We start from the raw sequence: 19,302 nt of genomic DNA, 5'->3' as shown, positions 1-19,302 counted from the left end.
CCAGACTCTCTAACACTGGATCTATGAAAGGTAAAGGAAAATGGTCCTTTTTAGTGGCTTTGTTCAATTCCCGATAGTCGACACAGATTCTCCACTTACCATTTTTCTTTGGCACTAGCACCAAAGGAGACCCATTCACTGTCAGAGATGGGAAGATGAATCTTGCATCAAGCAATTTCTGTAGTTCTTCCTTAACAATATCTTTAAGTGCTGGGTTCATCCTCCTTTGATGCTGTCTGACTGGCTTGCAATCTTCCTTGATGTATATATGATGAGTACATACTGAAGGGTGCACTCCCTTCATCTCCTTATAACTTCAGGCAAAGGCATCTAGATGTTTTCTCAGTATGCTGCATAGCTCCTTGTCTTGGGAAGTGGATAGGGATGGATTGATTTTCAATGTTCTTTCTGGGCCGAACTCTATATTTTTAACACGGAGAGAAGTGGGGTTGGCAACACAGAGATCAGTTGAGGGGTTTTTTTTGGTTTCACTTATTATGTCTTCTAATGGAGATACATTGGGAGGTGGATTCTGAATCAAATTTTCAATCATATCATCCTCATCTTGTGGTTTTCCCTCCATGGCGATTTCTAATGTACAAAGTGGTGCAAAATAAACTTCATCCTCATCCTCCTCCTCCAACCAGAGAGGTAGATCATGTTCTAGCAAGGGTTGGGCAGGAGGATATAGGATTAATTGCTTGGAGATGTGCCTGTTCTTTATAGTCATGTTCCCATCTCAACAGCTGATGTAGGCATCGGCTGTAGCCAACTAGGGTCTTCCCAGAATGAGAGGATACCCATTGAGTTTTGCCTTTGGCTGGAGAACTAATAAATCAGTAGGGTACTCCCAAGAATCAATGGAGACCATCACATCTTCCACAATCCCCTCAGGGGTAACTATGGAGTGGTCTACTAGTTACAACACTGTCGTGGTCTTCCTCAAGGAACCTTGGAGGTTAAGTTTGAGCATTGTTTCCTTTGTCATCACATTAATGGAAGCTCCCAGATCAATCAAGGTATGTGGGACCATTGTGCCATTGATGTGGACATCAACTACTGGGCTTCCAGGGTCCAAATATTTTGGATAAATTATCTGCCTCAACATCAGGTCGGACAATTGTCTTATGACATTGATGGTTGGGGCATCTCTCTTGCACCTTCCTGTATGCCTAAATCACTTCTCTTTTATCAACCTATTGTAGATAGGAACATCTTTTATGGCTTCGAGAAGTGGTATCTTCACACATAAATGTTTCAATTCTCCCAGGAGTTCAGACTCTTCTGGGGTACGCTGGATTGTCATGGATAGTCTCTCAGGAAAGGGTGGATTTGCTTTAGGTTTGCTTTCCTCTTTATCTTCCTCAACCTCCTTAGGTGGAGGCTGGCTATCTGGGAGAACTTTCCCAGATCACAAGTTAATTTCTTGAATCTCCACAACATAAGTTGGGCATGATGGTTCCCCACTATACACTTGCTGAGCCTGTCTATTGTTCGGGTTTGGATTTGGTTGGGCAAGCATTTGGGGTTTCCTTGGTGGAGCAGAAGGTAACAGTTGTGGTTGGGCAGGTGGTGGAGGCAGAAGAGTGGGAAGAGAGTTGTATTGGGGCCTCCACCCTTGATGAGATGCATTCCACTGAGGTTGCGGCTGAGCATAGGATTGAAATGAATGGGTGGCTGGTTGGGCATGATATTGAGATGTGAAGGACCAAGGAGGAGGCGTGGACCAGGAAGGATGAGCAGGGGGGCCCCAAGAAGGTATGGAGGTGACTTGGTTGGGGTTGTAGTATGCCTGAGATGTCCCTTGCATCCCCTGCTGGTATGGTTTAGGTCCATGCGGCCTCCTTTGCTTTATGTAATAGGTCTATTCAGTGACTCCTCCGGCCCCTTGGTATACAGCTTTAAGTCCGGGCAAGGAAGGGCACTTATCTGTAGAATGATCTTCTTCACAGATTAAACAAGCCTCTATAGAGTTCAATGGGCATTCATTCTTAGGATGCCTCCTGGTGAATCTAGGGTAAAAAATGGCCAAAGCCCTCTCTGCTTCCTCTTGTTTTCTGTTGATATGTAATGTATCCATTTACATGGCAAGAGTTTGTAACATCTCACTCTTGAAGTATTCCAGCATGTTTCCAATTTCACCTTTAATGGATGAATTGGAAGAAGAGGTACTGGCTATGGGTTGACTCCCCCTACCTTTCTTCTCGCTGCTCTAGAATGGTTTCTAAAAATAGTCTTTATGTCCTCATAGGATAGTTGGTAGATGTATCCCCCAGCTAGTAGATGGAGGGTGTCTAAAAGGTCTTCCTGAATTCCACTGAGCAGGACCAACTTCAGAGACTCAGGGTCAAATGTACACCTGGCCCTTTTGTAATTGAGCTGGAACCTCTCTTCATAGTCTTCCAGGGACTCATCACTTCCTATGGTCATTCAGAAGATTTTTTCTTTAGTATATTTTGACCTACAATAGTCTCGATACTTTTTGTTAAAGGCCTGTTGCATCTGAGCCCAAGTTGTGATGCTATTTCCAGGTAATCCCATGAACCAGTGCAATGCTACATCCTTGAGAGTAGAAGGGAACAGTTTCAACTTTTGCTCGTCTTCTGCATAGTCATAAGTTCGACAGATGACAACAAACTCGAACAAGAAGGTGTCAAGATCTTTTGTAGTCAGACCATGGAAGTGAAATAGGGCTGAAGGACTTATATTCTTCATTTTTGTGTCCCCATTGGTCTCCCGAATGGGGAAGGTATCCTCTATTCTCTCTCCATTTCCCCTAGCATTTCTGTTTTCAGCCATTGGCTCCAGAGGAATGTTTTCTTCTTCTTATTCCCTTATAGGTTCTTCAAATATGTCTGGTTGTTCACCTAAGGGTTCTTCTTGATTGTAGCCACCGAAGAAGAGAGAAGGTTGGCTGTGTGAAGCAGTGGGGGTGTTGGGCAAAAATTTTCCTAAGTTATCTCTACTCCTACGAGGCATGAAAGGAAATATTTTTGGTTGGTTTTTTGTTTCTTTTTCCCCACACTGAAAGTACCTGCAGAAACTGAAATTGTGATTGAACAAAACAAATTGCAACTAGCTGAAATGAAATTGCTGAATGGAAATTTTCAGAATTGAAAAGAAAAGCAAGGAAATGCAGAACTGAAAGAAAATAAATGACTAGTCTACTTTTGCTGAAATAAACTATTAGCAGAATGTTGCAATATGAAATAGAAGAGAGCAGTAATCACATAATACTATGATGCTTCCGCAGCAACGGTGCCAAAAAGTGGTGAGTGCCAGTATTGTAGCAAGAATGCTGCAACTCCTGGGCTACCAACTTTACTTTTATCAACCCGGTAGTTCGTAACAAACTTGGAAGCGTCAGTGCTATATGCACAAGTGCTAGTTCTCACTGCAGGTTGTCACTTGGTCAGCCGACGCGATATCACTTGGAGCTCATGCCAACTTCTATAGATTTCAAAAGAAGCTCTATGTGTGATGAAAGGAAAGAAAGATTACTTTACAGATGCTATTCTAATTGCAGAAAGGAGAAAGACTGGAATGTAAAGCAAAACCTAGTAAACCCTAATTAATAAGCTAATTCTACTTTTGCCAAAAACACTATGAAAACCATGAAAGAAATGCCATTACCTCTGTAAGTAAATAAGCAAAAAAACATATTTTGGATTTTTATGTGTTTTTATGTGAATTTAACATGCATCTAATTTATTGTGTGTGAGTGTGGCAACGAACATGTGGCGTTAGAGGGCAATTTTGGAGTTTGGGAGGATGTAGGATGGTGTGGATGGGTACTAGGAGGTCTTAGGTGGCCTTTTGGAGGATTTTCCCACACTCAACCTTCAAAATAAAGCCTACAGGAAAAACTACAGGAGGACACAGGAAAACTATAGGAGGAAAACATGGAAACTACAGGAGGCCTACAGGAGGAGGCCAAGAGCAATTTTCACTATTTTGAGGGTGTGAGAGTGGGTGGAAAATGTGGATGAAGGTTGGAATGAGGTGTTAGGGCACCTAAGGTCTACCATGAATCACCAGGAGAGAGAAAGATGATTGGGTTTGCTCAAGGAGAGAGGAAGAAGTTCTATGAAAAATGAAGGAAACTAGGGCAGAATTGAGGTGAGGTTTGGGAGACCTATAGGGCATGGATCAGATGGAAGGTGTGATTGCTGGTAAGCTGGCCTACTGCCGGAAGAGATCTGTTGCATAGAAATTGACAGTCAACTAAGAAAATCAAGCAACCAATGAAATGAGTGCATCCTAGGAAAAACAGAGTTTTGCATTGAAATGGCCTAAACTATGATGTATAGAAGGAAATGTTGGGAAATGCTGTAAGAAAGGAAAGCATGCAAAAGGAATATTGCAAATAAGTAAGTGAACATGATAAAAAAAGATCTAAAGCAAAGCAAAATTGGACTATGAACCTACTAGAGAGCTGCAAACACTAGAAGTCCTAGGAATGAGGAAAATCTGTGTTTTTGGGGCAGCAAGAGAGTCTTTACCTTAAATCACAGTCCCAGAGGGAGGAAGAGAGGCCAAGGCACTATTGATAGCCTTTTGAATCTTCTCTGATCACTTCTTAACCTGCTACAGAAAGCACAAATGGAAGCAAGCTACTAAATCATCAAAAACAACCTATTCTTAACCATAAGAGAAGTACATCTAACAACAAACTAATCTACAAACTGAAGTAAAGCATAAAAATACAAGTAAAGATAAGTTTGGCTGCTTGGATTGGGCCCTAACCCAAGAGCTTCAGCTCTCTAAGTTAACTTAGTGATAGCTGATGTAAGTTTTATATCACGATCATAAATTATGACTTTCGGTAATCCATGTAAGCTAAAAATGTTTTGCATGAATATATTAAAAATTTGTACAACCTTGTAAGTCAACTGCACTGGTATGAAGTGAGAATATTTACTCAACTTATCCACTGCCACCATTATCGAATCATTCTGCTTTTTGGACTTAGGTAATCTTGCAATAAAATCAATGGAAATGGTTCCCACTTCCATTCCGGAATAGGCAACGGATGCAGCAATCTGACTGGGTGTCGGTGTTCCGCTTTCACTTGTTGACATTCAAGATAGCGAGTCAAATATTTGGCTACTTCCTTCTTCATACCAGTCTGGAAATATTCCTTTCTAAGAGAGGTAATTAGCTTCTGGTATCCAGGGTGGCTTGCATATGGAATTTTATGATATTCGTCCAAAATTAAGTCTTTAATATTTTTTCTGGTTAGGTACATACATTCTCCCTTTATAAATCAACATACCTTCATGATTTATCTCATATCTTAGTTGTTGTTCATTATTGTTTGGATTTTTAGCTTGTTGCCATAAAAATTAGTATTCTGGATCATGTCTGGCTGCCTCTTTGATTAGCTCATTAAAGGTAGTTTTCACCTCACTGAAGGATTCCTCATAAATACAGTGTACCTTCTAACTTAAGGCATCCACAACCCGATTCTCCTTACCTTTCAATTTCTTCATTTCAAAATCAAATCCACTTAAAAATTCGACCCAACGAGCTTACCTAGCATTCAAAGTGGGCTGCTTAAAATAGTTAGTTAACCTATGATGATTAGTCATTAAGAGAAATTTCTTACCCATCAGGTAATGTTGCCACATCTTTAATGCATGAATGATGACTGTTAGCTTTAAATCATACGTTGAATATTTTTTTCGTGCTCCTTAAATTTACTAGAGTCATAAGCAATTACTCTGCCCTCTTGCATTAGTACGCCACCAACACCTTCCTTGCTAGCATCTGTGCATACCACATAGTCTTTATTTGGGCTTGCAATGCTTAAAATAGGCGCGGTGGTTAGTAAATGCTTAAGCTGATCCACTTAGAAGTTTTTCCCTTCTTCTGCAGGGAGGTAATGGGGTATGCTACCATGGAAAATCCTCCAAAAAATCACCTGTAGTATCTGGCTAAACCCATGAATGACCTTACATCCACCACGAACTTTGGAACTAACCACTCCATTATGGTTTTTATCTTCTTTGGGTCCACAACAATTCCATCCTTAGTAATGATGTGTCCTAGATACTGGATATTTTCTTTAAAGAAATCACGTTTGCTGTATTTAGCATATAGTTGATGCTCTCTGAGAGTCTGCAAAACTATCCTGAGATGTTCTTTATGTTTTTCTATATTCAGAGAGTAAATTAATATATGATCGATCAAAATCAACATAAATTTATCCAAATATTGATGGAATATACTGTTCATGAGACACATGAAGGTCGTGGCAGCATTAGTTAGCCCGAAGGGTAACACAACGAACTCGTAATGTCCATAATGAGTTCTAAAATTGATTTTAGCTATATATTCTTCCTTAATTCTGATCTGATGGTAACTCGAATGAAGGTAAATCTTTGAAAACACCATTGCACCCCTCACCTGATCAAATAGCTCATCTATAAGAGGTAAAGGATATTTATTTTTTATGGTCATCATTTTTAATTTTCGGTAATCCATGCACATTCGCAGTGTTCCATCCTTCTTTTTACCGAAAAGCACCAGGGCTCCCTAAGGTGATACGCTTGGGCAGATGTACTTTTTATCAAGCAGTTCTTGTAACTGCATTTTTAATTATGTCAACTCCGGTATACGCATGCGATAAGGAGCTCAAGATACCAGAGCAGCTCCCAGAATCAACTCAATGGTAAAGTCTATGTCTCTTTTCGGAGGAAGTCCTGGATTCTCCTCAACAAATATGTCCGGAAAATTCTGTATTATAGGTATATTTTCTAAAGAAATAGAATTTTCTTTGGAATTAGCATATCCTACCTGTATTGCATAAATTTGACATGCTTTTCTGATACACTTTTCTAACTAAGAGGTTGTTATTGGTCTTAATTTTAGAGGTCTTAATATCCTTGAATTACCTGCCTCTTTCCCTCTTCATCCATATAGCTAATAGCTTTGGTTTCACAATTAATGAGGGATCGATGATTTTCCAACCAATCCATTCCTATTAGGATATCATATGATCCTAGGGGCAGTACATTCAGGTTTGCTACAAGAGACTGACTTGCAATTTTTAAGGGGTAGTTGCTAACCTTGGCCAACACCCTTCTCTTTGGCCCCGTGGCTAGTTGTACTAACCAAGGACCCTTAAACATAAAAGCTTGCAAATAGTGTTGTTCTACTATCTTAGGGCTCATATGACTCAAAGTAGCTCCTGGGTCAATTAAAATAGATATAGTTTTCTCGAAGATTTTACCTTAAAATTCCACCATGGTTAGTTGGGATTCTGCTTGATGGTCTTCAAGGGCAGCATTGATTTTTGGAATGCTTCTAGCCACTTCTCCTATAGTTGATGCTTCCTGAATCTGTGCAATCTGATAAGTTCCCCTGTGGTTGGGACAATTTTTGACGTAATGTGGTCCTCCACATCCCCAGCACTATATTGGGGGCCTCGCTTCTATTTCTACTTCAGTTCTTCCTGACTGCTCATTTGTTTTAGACTCATTTGGAAGTCTAAATCTCGATTGATTTTTGTTCATATTTCTGTTTACTTGTCCTTTATAGGGTCCCTTATTGATTATGGCTTTATTCCCTTGCTGCCAGTAGGAAACTTAATTCCCTTTTTATCAACCCATATTTTCCCCATGTCTCCCTTTTGCCTGTTTTGTTGATAGCATATCTGAGCTTTTCGTATAACTTCATCCATGGTCTTTGGGTTATCGAACTCGAGACACTCTTTCATGAACAACGACAGACTGTTGATAAATAGTTGCACTTTTTCCTTTTCCTCCCGAATGTAAGGAACATGTTGAAGTAAGGACGTAAATTTTGTGATGAACTCATCCATAATTAGTTGACCCAATCGAAGATCGTGAAACTCTTTTGCCTTTTCGTCATAAAATATTTCAGTTAAGTATTTTTCCTTAAAATACCTTTGAAATTTTTCCCAAGTTATGCTCTGCTCGCTCACTCCACGCATAGTCTTTACTTCTTCCCACCATAGGGTGGCCTTTCCTTGCAGTTGGAAAATGGCCAAGTGAGATTTTAAGTTGTGGTCATATTCATACAGCTAAAAGCATTTATTCATATTAGTAAGCTAGGCTTTAGCCGCCTCTTCTTGCTCACCATCAAAGAGAGGCAATTTTATTTTCCTAAATTCTCCTTGCAGTTCTATCTTTTGTCTTTTCTGCATTCTATGTTCTGATGCATTATCAAATTTCTCTTCTTGATTTTCTTCGCCTCCTTCCATCCCTAAATACTTTGTTCGAAATTCTTGTTCACCAGTCATGTTCCTGTGCTCCGGGCTAGGAATTAGCTATCGCTAATATTGTCTATTAGATAGACTCTTCATAATCTTTTCCTACTCCTGCATCAACCTTTCATTATCTGCCCGCAATCGGGCCATCTCATCCTTTAGTTCTTGCACAATTTCCAAGATTGTAGTGTTGGTGTTGCATGGTTCTTCCCCTAATTGTACCCATACTTCAGGATTGGCTTCTTGAAAATATGTTGGTCCTATTCCTGTCACGGATCTATGAGGTGTAATTCCAGTCCTCCTCATGTTGGCTGCTTTTCTTTCTTTCTTTGTGCAAATCACAAACACTGTTAATCATCTATTTCCAGAGGTCTCAACTTTGTAACCTGAGCACTCTGATACCACTTGTCATATCTCTTCATTGAAAAAAAATTACCATATCACAATTAAGCATTATATATATATATACATTAATTATTGAGCAATAATGTAATTGTACTTCATATATTTGACATGCTATTATTTACTTTTGATTAAAAACATTATGGTTTACATACGCATATGATTTGAGTTATATTATACATATTCCTAACTTTATGACTTGGATTCTCCAATCCAAGAGACGGTAGGAGCGATCTTCTGGATATTTCGAGATGTTATATAGTTGTTAGTCACTTCATGGATAAGCGTGCCCCATCAATGACTCTCCATGTCGTCACTTCATTGGACGATCACGATTTATTCCCATAACTCCTTTGTCAGGTGTGCCCTCAGTCATTTTCGACATTTCCTCTTTTGTTTGGTAGAGTTGCTCTGCTCCGGCGTCGGCTCATGGCTTCACGCTTCCTCTCTGGTTCGCCCCTACCCCTACTTGCTCTTGTCCTTACCTACTATGTTCAGTTGCATTACCTCCATGGCTACTTGTTGATTTGTTTGGTTCTTGAGGCAGCATTGGAGTTTCTTCATGGAGGGTTTTTTACACGGCTTCCTCACTCAGGCATTGTACTGCATCTTTTGTTCTGGCATCCGTGATTTAGTATTTTGTTAGCTTCTTTATTCTAATAGCATCCTTTTTTTTGCATATGCGACCACCGAGGATTTCCAGTAGTGAACGGATGGACTTCCTAATTCAAAACCTTTCCTTGCGGTGCCGGACCGTGGATTTGTAGTCTCAGGGTTGCATCCAGTCTTCGGGTAATGTGATAGACATTCATAATTTTACTTGGATTACCGAGTTCAAAGATTTTGAAGGTTAATGGCTTGATTCACTTGTTATGAGACTGTTCATAGAACTCTGTCAATAACGTTCAAGTATTTGGAATTCCAGTGTAGAATTATGCGTTTATGGCATTATTTTTCTATGGCTTTGTTTCTATGCCATTGTTTTTGTTAAATTAAAGTTTTGGCTTTGCTTACCCAAAATGGGTTGTTGGGTTTTCCTTGGAACCAAGTTGTAATTGATTTATTACATTCTGGGGATGGATAGTTTAATACCCATATCTTGGAGACTTGAATGTTTACTTACTATTTATATAAGCACGATGGGAGTTTTACCGAATTTCTTCTTCGCATAATTCTTGTATTTTTGCATAACTTCGTTATGGTTTTTTTGTAATCGGTTCTGCCTGTTATGGTGTTATAAAGCCGTTTAAGCCCATAATCGATTGCTTAATGTCTAGTATTATGTGCAAGTTTATGCTCTGCTTCATGGTTAATTTTCGTTTTGTTATTTTGTTATGTTGTTGGGGTTTGGGGTTCACTCCAACCTTAACAGGAAGTGACAATATGCATTTTCCACTGTGGTTTTTACAGCATAATCATAATTGCTTTAGTTCTCCAATAGTTTCTGAATACATTTATCTTGAATTTGTCTGGTTTGCTCCACGATAATTCTCACGTGGTGTTCAATAATAATTCTTGTTAACATTACCTTACCGTTGTTAGGAAATCTAGTTTGCGTTTTTCATTATTTTAAAAGTGTTCTTAGCTAGATTAGCCATCAGATTTAGTCTATCGACTTGCCTTTCATTGTCATAACTAAAGGGAATTGAGGGTTATAAACCCTACAATGGCATCTTCCCTATCTAGAATGTTTGCACTCATGCTGCTTATTTTCTAAAAATGTAACTACCATGTCAGAAGTTTTTCCTAGCAGTGTCCTTATTCTCAAAGGGTTTCTTACTCGTCTATCTCCCATATTTTAAGATAATTGCATAATATATTTCCACACTCTTTTACAGTTCTATCTTCTGTGTTCTTTCGTTAAAAAGGTTACACACATTCTACTAGGCAGTTAAAAAGAAAATTAAGTCTAAAGTCTGACATGGGATTTCTACTGTAATAACCCATCTATTACTTTCAACATAAAATTAGAGTTCTAGTTTTTGACAGTATATTTTATGTTTCAGAGTTCTAGATAGGATTTCTACTATAATAACCCATCTACTATTTTCAACAGAAAATCAGACTTCTAATCTTTGACAACATATTTCATGTTTCAGAGTTCTAGATACTTATCTAGTTCTGTAGATTTTTCCATTGTTGTCCTCTTGGACCAGAATCAACTATAAGTTGACAAGTTTCCTCCCAACCTTGAGACTCGCTTTCAGGCCAAAGTCTTCCCCCGAGTTGTTGCTCACATGACACATGCTTTCCTGTAAGACTATGAGTTTAAGCATTTACAACTATCTGGTCTTAAACTAGACTTAGCTTCTGAACTGTCTCACATATCAACACGGACACATCCCCCTTTTACTTTTTCCTTCTCCTTAGTTCATCTGAGGTACCAATACCTTCTTGATCTCTTCTTCGAGAATTAATATTCAGGAAAGTAGTTAGGGATAGGTAACTGTCTATCCTAACTACTTGACATGTGAGAGTTACAAGATTTGTTATCACTCAAACATTTGTTTCATGCATAACTTAATTAAAATCTTAAATGTATAAATTTAAATAATAATAATAATATCCAATTTTGTTTAACCGCAGTAAAAAAATATTTACAATTTCTAGTGACATCAAATTGGTATAAAAACAAGTGATATCATTTTAAAATTTGAATAAATAATGTTAATTTTATTTATTTTTCTATGTTTTATTTTTTATAGAAATTTAGTTGATATAATTTTTTTTTGATCGAGTAAAATTGTGACTTTCTATTATTTTTGATTGAGTAAAAATATAACAAATTTATTCTTTTAAATTTAATTAATAATAATTTGATTAAAAAAACCAACATATGTCTTTTTACTAATATGATATTTTAAAAAATATACAATACCTTGATGGTTGTGGTAGAAATATTGAACTACATTTAAAAAGGAAAAGTACTCTGATACTTCAAATTCTGAGCTTAATTCTGAAAAGACATTTTAACACTATGACATAGAAAAATTAAGATAAGATAAGATTATGAGTGAAATAAAATTCAAAGGAATTAAAATTAAGATAAGATAATATTATTAGTGAAATAAAATTCAAAGGAATTAAATGTAATGGAACGAGATGATTGTGCGACAAACCACTGCGGGAAAAACATCTTGGCCCATAATCGGGAACCTAAATCTCATGGGGAAATTACCACACAGGTCGTTGGATCTACTCTCAAAAATGTATGGCCCCCTTATGTATACGAGACTCGGATCTATGCCCTGCGTGGTCAGCTCCTCGGCGGAGATGTCCCGAGAGTTTCTCAAGACCCACGACCTCACATTCTCCTCCCGACCCTCTGTGGCGGCTGGGAAATACACTGTCTACAACTACTCCGACATCACATGGTCTCCCTATGGAGAGCACTGGCGGCTCGCCAGGAAAATCTGCCTCATGGAGCTCTTCAGTGCCAAACGCCTCAAATCTTTCGAGTACATTAGAGTAGAAGAGGTCACCCAGATGATAAGTTCCGTGTTCGAAACCAGCTGGCAGGGCCTCCCTGTAGAAATCAAGGAAGAGATGACTAATGTTAGCAATAACATAATTTCTCGGATGGTTTTGGGACGAAGGTACTTGGATGAGAAGACTGGGAACAAGATAAAGCTGATGGATAGGGAGATGTGGGAGGAGATGTTTGTGCTTAACGAAGTTTTTAATATTGGAGACTTTATACCATGGCTCGCGTGGCTAGATCTGCGGGGTTACGTCAGGCTGGAGCTAACCAGCCATATATTAGATATTTAATGCTCTTAGAGCAGCACGCCACTTAGCGGCAAATATTATTTAATGTCGAATTTGCCCGCTCGCGTTAAGTCGCGTGCTGCTCTGAAAGCATTAAACACCCAATATATGATTGGTTAGCGCTTTCCGTTACGTCAGGCGTATGAAGAGGCTGAGCAAGCGGTTGGATGTTTTCCTGGAAGAAGTGTTGGAAGAGCATGACAAGAGGAGGAAGAGCGTGGAGAATTATGTTGCCAAGGATATGGTGGACTTCTGCTCCAGCAGGTCGATGATCCGCAGCTGAAGCTGAGTCGAGTCAGAGTCAAAGCATTCACTCAGGCACGCATTTAAAAACTATTCTCCTTTTTCTTGGCGTGTGTTTCTATTATTCTCTGACCTGGTTGAGCAACTGTATAATATTTGCAGGACATCATAGCGGGCGGGACCGAAAGATCGGTGACGCTGGTGGAGTGGGGGCTTTCCGAGCTCTTGAAAAAGCCGGAGACTTTGGAAAGAGCCACAGAAGAACTGAACAGAGCGGTGGGCAGAGAACTATGGGTGGAAGAGGAGGACATTGGTGGGCTGGAGTATCTACAATGGATACAATGGATAGTGAAGGAGACGATGAGGCTCCACCCGGTGGCCCCCATGCTCGTCTTGTGCCTCCCCACTCAGCCATGCAAGATCAATGGATACGAAATTCCTGCGAGCACGAGGTTATTCGTCAATGTGTGGACTATCAGCCGTGATGGCAAGCTATGGGAGAACCCTGAGGAGTTCCAGCCAGAGAGATTTGAAGGGAGCATGGTGGACGTGAAGGGCAGAGATTACAAGCTGCTGCCATTTGGGTCGAGGAGGAGGATGTGCCCCGGATATAGTCTGGGACTCAAAGTTGTTCAGATAGCTCTGGCCAATCTCATTCATGGATTCCAGTGGAAGCTCCCTCATGGACAAAACCATAAGGATTTGGACATGGGCGAGACCTTTAGGTTGTGAACTCCTAAAAAATCCCTCTCGTTGCCATGGCCCGACCTCGCCTGCCTTCTCATCTCTATAACTTCAATTCTTCCCACACATAAAGAGTGCTCTTTGTGTATCTTCAAATAAAATGGGCCTCTGTTTATGGAGAAGTAGATCTGCATATTGTATCAGTTGCTATAACAGTTAATCTACTATCAGTTCCCATTATAGCAGTGTACCATGGCCAAATGTACCTAATCCAATGATATCCTAAGTATGATAATGTAATAACCAACTTTCGAACCTATAGAAATCTTCAGTTTTCTTTTTATGATTATTTTTCTAGCATTGGCCCAAGTGTGTGGGGTACGATGCTGTAATAAGTGCCGTATAGTGGTGTTTGTTGTGTACAAGTAAAGTGATTCCAAATATCACAATTTAATGTAATGAATGAATAATCATGGATGCATGGTGATAATCGCTGTGGGGAAGGTTTAAAAATTCCAAAGTATAATAATGTAATACATGAACATGATATAATGAATGACATGGGAAAGAAATAAAGTTAAACAATTCCAAAGTATGAAAATGTAAAGAATGAACATCATGATATAATGAATGATGTGGGGCTGATGAGGGCTGTGGGAATGAAATAAAATTAATGAATTTAAGTTGTTGGCAAAATTATCCTATCTTAAAATTTGGTTATTATTTGCTAATAATATTTTTAAATAGATTTTGCACTGGTTTTTTTTAAATGTGATTAGATTATTTTCAAATAATGAAATATTCATTTACTGTAAAAAAAAATTATATTTTTATCTATTTTATATAATATATTGTATTTATTTTAAGTTTTTATAATTATAATCTTATATATATATATTTTAAGTTTTTATAATTATAATCTTTTATTTATATATATATATAACATTTATTTTAATTTTTAGTTAAAACTTAAAATTTTAATTTAACTAGTGTAGTTGTTTAAATTAAATAAATGGTAAACACTAATAGAAATTTAAACTATGGTATAAAACAAAATACTTATTTCATGGTATATTTCAAGTTATTAGAATTTAAAAATCATAAAAATTAGGACTACCATATAAACACATATTCTGCAATAAAATTAGGGTAAGTTATTATTTGTGTGTATGTAAACATATATTTTTCTTCAAGAAAACTAGTATAGATTTTTATCTTTGTATGTACAAGGTTCATATGCAAATGTTCAAAAAAATAACCTTGATTCTTATCATTTCTTGCACAAGAATTTATATATAATCTTTCAAGAAAATAATTTTATCATTTCATGTACAATAATTCATATGTAATCTTTCATGCGAATAACCTTGATTCTTTCCACACGCAACTCCCTTCAATATTTTCAAGAATCTAATGTATAGGAACCATGCAAATATTCTCAAGGAATTTTATAAAATCATCTATCTTTTGACACACAAATCCCTACAATGGTTTCAAAAAATGACACGGATTCTTTTCCCAAAATATTAGCACAATTAATTTGTCTTTTAACATGAAATCGTTTCCAAGAAAATAACATGGATAATCTTTTTATTCAAACATTTCATATGCATTGTTTTTTTCAAGAAAATGGGTAAAAGATTAATATGCAGTATTTTCTTTCAAGAATAGCATGGATACTTATCTTTTATACGCAATATCCTATTAAAGGTGTTGGAAGCCGCCAACAGGGGAGGTCTCCCCGATGTGAAGTCCCAATTAGACCTCACATTTTTTGGAGTAGGAGCCCCATCCAGAAATACAATCAGTTGCCATTGTCTTTAGGGATTTTCGTTGGTTGCCATTATTAACATAAGAGGTTATACAACATTCTTTGAAACATGCAAGTAATTTGACACTATGAGGCATACAATTGCGATGTATATAAGATGCTTTCATGAAAATGAGAAAGAGAGTGAACCTCTACAAGAAAATTAATAGTATTATCTTAAAAGAGACACATAAGAGCATAAGAGGATTATTAATTACTCTGCAAAGTACATCACAAGAAAACTACAATCATAAAACCAAATACAACACACCTTCAACAATATAAGTACGAAAGTCACTGAAATAGTTCAATTTACTTAGCGCATATGAGCAAAACATATACTGCAAACATATAAAGTATAGTATTTCTATATTTATGATACATGCATGAAAATGTGTTGGCTCATTGAACTTCATATATTAAGTGGAAGTGCAAGGATATAAAAGTACAATGCTACCACACTAGCCCCAATATTTGAACATTAAGTCACCACTTTCTCCTCCAAAGAAATATTTTCTCTCTTATGCCAAGCTAGGGAAGCCAAAGTGGAAGTTCAAGTCCCAAAAATCCTTTTGCTTGAGTTTTGAGGGTGTATTTATAACAAATGAGGTGACTCTTCACCTCCAATATGACTCTTGACATCCCCCATGACTCTTGAGCTTCTACAATGACCTTTCAAATTCTTACATGACCTTTGAGCTTCTATATGAGTTTAGAAATCAATTGTGATTCTTCATATTCCATGTGGGACCCTTGGTCTTCCACATAGTTACATTTTCTCATTTTGGTAAATTACACAATTACATTACCCAAATGATGTGGCAAGACATTATGGCACTTGTGACTTTTGACAAGGATGACATGGAACTTCATGATGATGTGGCATTGCCATGCTTCTCCTTTTGCTACTTTCTTTGCATCTTCATGATGGATATTTCCTATGCTCTGTATTCATCCTCCAAGGGGCCAATTGATATGGAGTCTTCATGCGATCCTGATCTTCGATATTCTGTTAGAAGCTAGTGTCTCTTCATCTTCTTCTTCAATGACTTCTTTATGGTTCGAGTTTCACAAATGTCCTTCATCATAGTCTCCCATTCTTCCTCTCCAAGTGTCATCTTCTCAGATTAAGATATAGTACCTGTAAGTTAAATCCTCTCATGATAAGAAGACATTAGTCCGGAAACCTCCTAGCCTAACATGTTTCATGATAATCACTAACTGAGCTGGAACTAGGTGTTGGACTGACATATAGGCTCATGGATTGCACAGCACGTAGTCCCAAAGGATAGGAGGAAGGGCTGAGGCTTGAGACTACATAGTGCGTTGTTTAGGGTGGTTTAGGAAAGATGACAGTGTAATTGCAGAGCTTAAGGAGGTAGTCTTGAGGCTAGAAGTTTCCCACCGCACAGTTATGGAGAGAGATAGGCCTAGGAATTTCATAGTTATGCTATTCAAGGAGGAAGATAGGAAGCTTGAGGCTTGACACTGCACATTGCACAGAAGAAGGATGAGTGGGAGGCTGATCTGCGTAGTTGTGGGTCTCAAGGGGCCAAGGTTGAGCACTGACTATGTAGTGCACATTTCTAGAGGGCAATAACTGTGCATTGTGTAGTTCCAAGTGGTAAGGGCTAAGCTTGAAGGTTGAGACTATGTAATGCGTGGTTTTAGAGGGCTGAGTGGAGTCAATTTGCTGAGGTGAGAACTTTCCAAGATTTGACTATGTGTGGGATCAATGAGGTAAATGTGAACAAGGACAAAACTTGAACATGATAACACACTCGGAATAATCGGAGACACAACATTTATCACTTGAAACACGCGAACAACATGATCCCCTCAATGCGATGTCAATACAACAACTTCCTCTAAGTGCAACAATTAAGGTACACTTTGTGACAACAATGATGACACTTGTACTATAGTGCATAAAACTTTGGATGAGTGTAATACATGTTTATATAATAAATAAGTCTCATTGGCACCAAAGTTACCCCTTGAAATGAACCATAACTATGATTCCTATTCCCAAAAGATGACATTTTCGACGGTAAGAGAAAAGTGCAAACGACATGTCCAAAATGCAAGTAACTTTGAAAGCGCCAATTTTTAGAGTGAAGATAACATGAAAATGACACTTATTAAAGTGAAAACAAGAAAAAGTGATAGTCGTAAACATGAAAGTGACACTTGCAAAAGTGAAGGTGCACAGAAGAAACAATTGGAAAAACTCACTGAAATAGAAGTACAATCGCAACCAAAAGTGAAACACTGCCAATGAAAGTGTGCACTCACTGTATACATAGGTTGAACATTGCATAGGAACCATCTTGATGCACTGTCTTATGCCTGTTCAAACTTGCGTAAAAGAATGTGCTCATGAACTTGTTACAAACTAAACATGTGTATGTAAGTAACTTCGACACATAAAAATTGAGAAGAAGACTTAAATACTTAGCATATCATTCATCGATCATGAAGCGATTATGGAATGATAGATCATTAGATCCTAAATAGGCTCCAAAATTCATATGTAGGGCAAATTTTGGAGGGTGTTGATTGCAACGTCAACATATCCATAAAATCCCACATACATTCCTCAGTTAACTTCCCCATGGTCCGCTCCTTGTTTATACTCAACTTAGATGGGTTGAATAATGTTATGGCCATCTCTATCTTCTCTCCGACATACACTTCCATGCTGGCGAATGTCTTTCTCTTAGCTAGGGGCATTTGGATGCTTCGTCGACTAAAGCCAACATCATACCATGCATGCTAAAGGAAGAATGACTACAATTAAGTGAAATACAATCAACATCGACCATACTCAAGAAAATTCATGCTCAACGGATACAAAGATCCTATTGCACACCAAGTTATTAATGGAGTTAATCACAATGGTGGAAATGGTGACAAATTTCACCATATGATAATTAGGCTTCATAAGCCATGCATCTTTGACTTAACCATAACCGCATCAGTGAATAAGCATTCTTAATTAAACAAAAGAGTTCCTAATTTTATAATAATCGCGCCTTTTTCGAGAGTATAGATCCATGTCAAATAAAGAATGAAAAGGTGGCTGTCAAGAATTGTTTAACTCTAATTGATTCTTTATGCTCATTGATTGGAGCATGTTAATGATATTTCACATGAATTCCAAAATTAATTACATAGATTATAGGGATATTACATTTAGATATTTATTTAATAAATAAATAAATTGAACAAATTTTTATTGGAATATTTTCAATTTTAATAAACATTTTGGAAACCTAATCCATAATTTCCTTATGGATTTACCCAATTATAGGAAATTCCTGAGCATGCTCCATGGATTTATCACTATTGCTATCATTTCTTTTCCATTTAAAATTCTGCTACAACTTACAACAAATTTGGAAAACCGATAAAAATACCTGAAACTCTGTTATCGACTATTAAATACTGAGCATACTCAAGTACTGACAACATACAAACATTCATAAACAAATCCAAATCAATCGTTCAAAATATTTAAGCTGTTAGAAATCCGTTTAGGTTAAAACACGTCCACATATATATATTAAGGGAGGCGGCTCAATAGAAAGGCTTGGTGATCAAAGGAGAGACAAATGTAAAGTTCTATCTGGCACCCTAGAATTTGCAGCACAAACTGTGTTGATATGTGTACCTTGTGTCTACAACCTTCATCTTTTTCTTTGTTTTTATTCCATAGGGCAATATGGCTTCATCAAATTAGTTACAAACCATCGAATCAGTTACACACCGATCACGATTGTTCTTGATATCAACCACAGTTTGATAATTTAACTCTCCTCCCAAATAATTTATAAATAAAATTAACTTCAAATACCAAATTTGCCAGCATGACTTTTATGTTTGTTATTAAATCTTGTAATTGTTGGGATATTAGAATTTTTTTTAAATATAAATACAAAGAGAACTGAAATCACACATTGACATAAACCTATTTAAAACTCAATTTATATTTCTATCTCTCTAGGTTTTATCTTCAAATTTATATATTCCAAGTTGCAAATTTAATATTTGCAATACAAAATATCTAAATTTGTAAATCAAATCCAAATTTAATACTTGTAATACAAAATATTTAAATTTCTAAATCAAATCTATATTTAGATGAATATAAATTTATATA

General features: G+C 37.3%; 1 pseudogene; it reads left to right on the top strand.

Annotated features, from left to right (window-relative positions):
- Positions 1-11,737: 11,737 nt before the first annotated feature.
- On the top strand, positions 11,738-13,582 carry LOC149253718 (trimethyltridecatetraene synthase pseudogene; annotated as a pseudogene).
- The last annotated feature ends 5,720 nt before the right edge of the window (positions 13,583-19,302 follow it).

This window comes from Pinus tabuliformis, chromosome 7 (genome assembly GCF_031772625.1).
Source record: "Pinus tabuliformis cultivar Carrire ecotype Pingquan chromosome 7, CPIR1, whole genome shotgun sequence".
Lineage (NCBI taxonomy): Eukaryota > Viridiplantae > Streptophyta > Pinopsida > Pinales > Pinaceae > Pinus > Pinus tabuliformis.
Note: the sequence above shows the minus strand (reverse complement) of the source record. Positions and strands in the feature narration are given on the sequence as shown.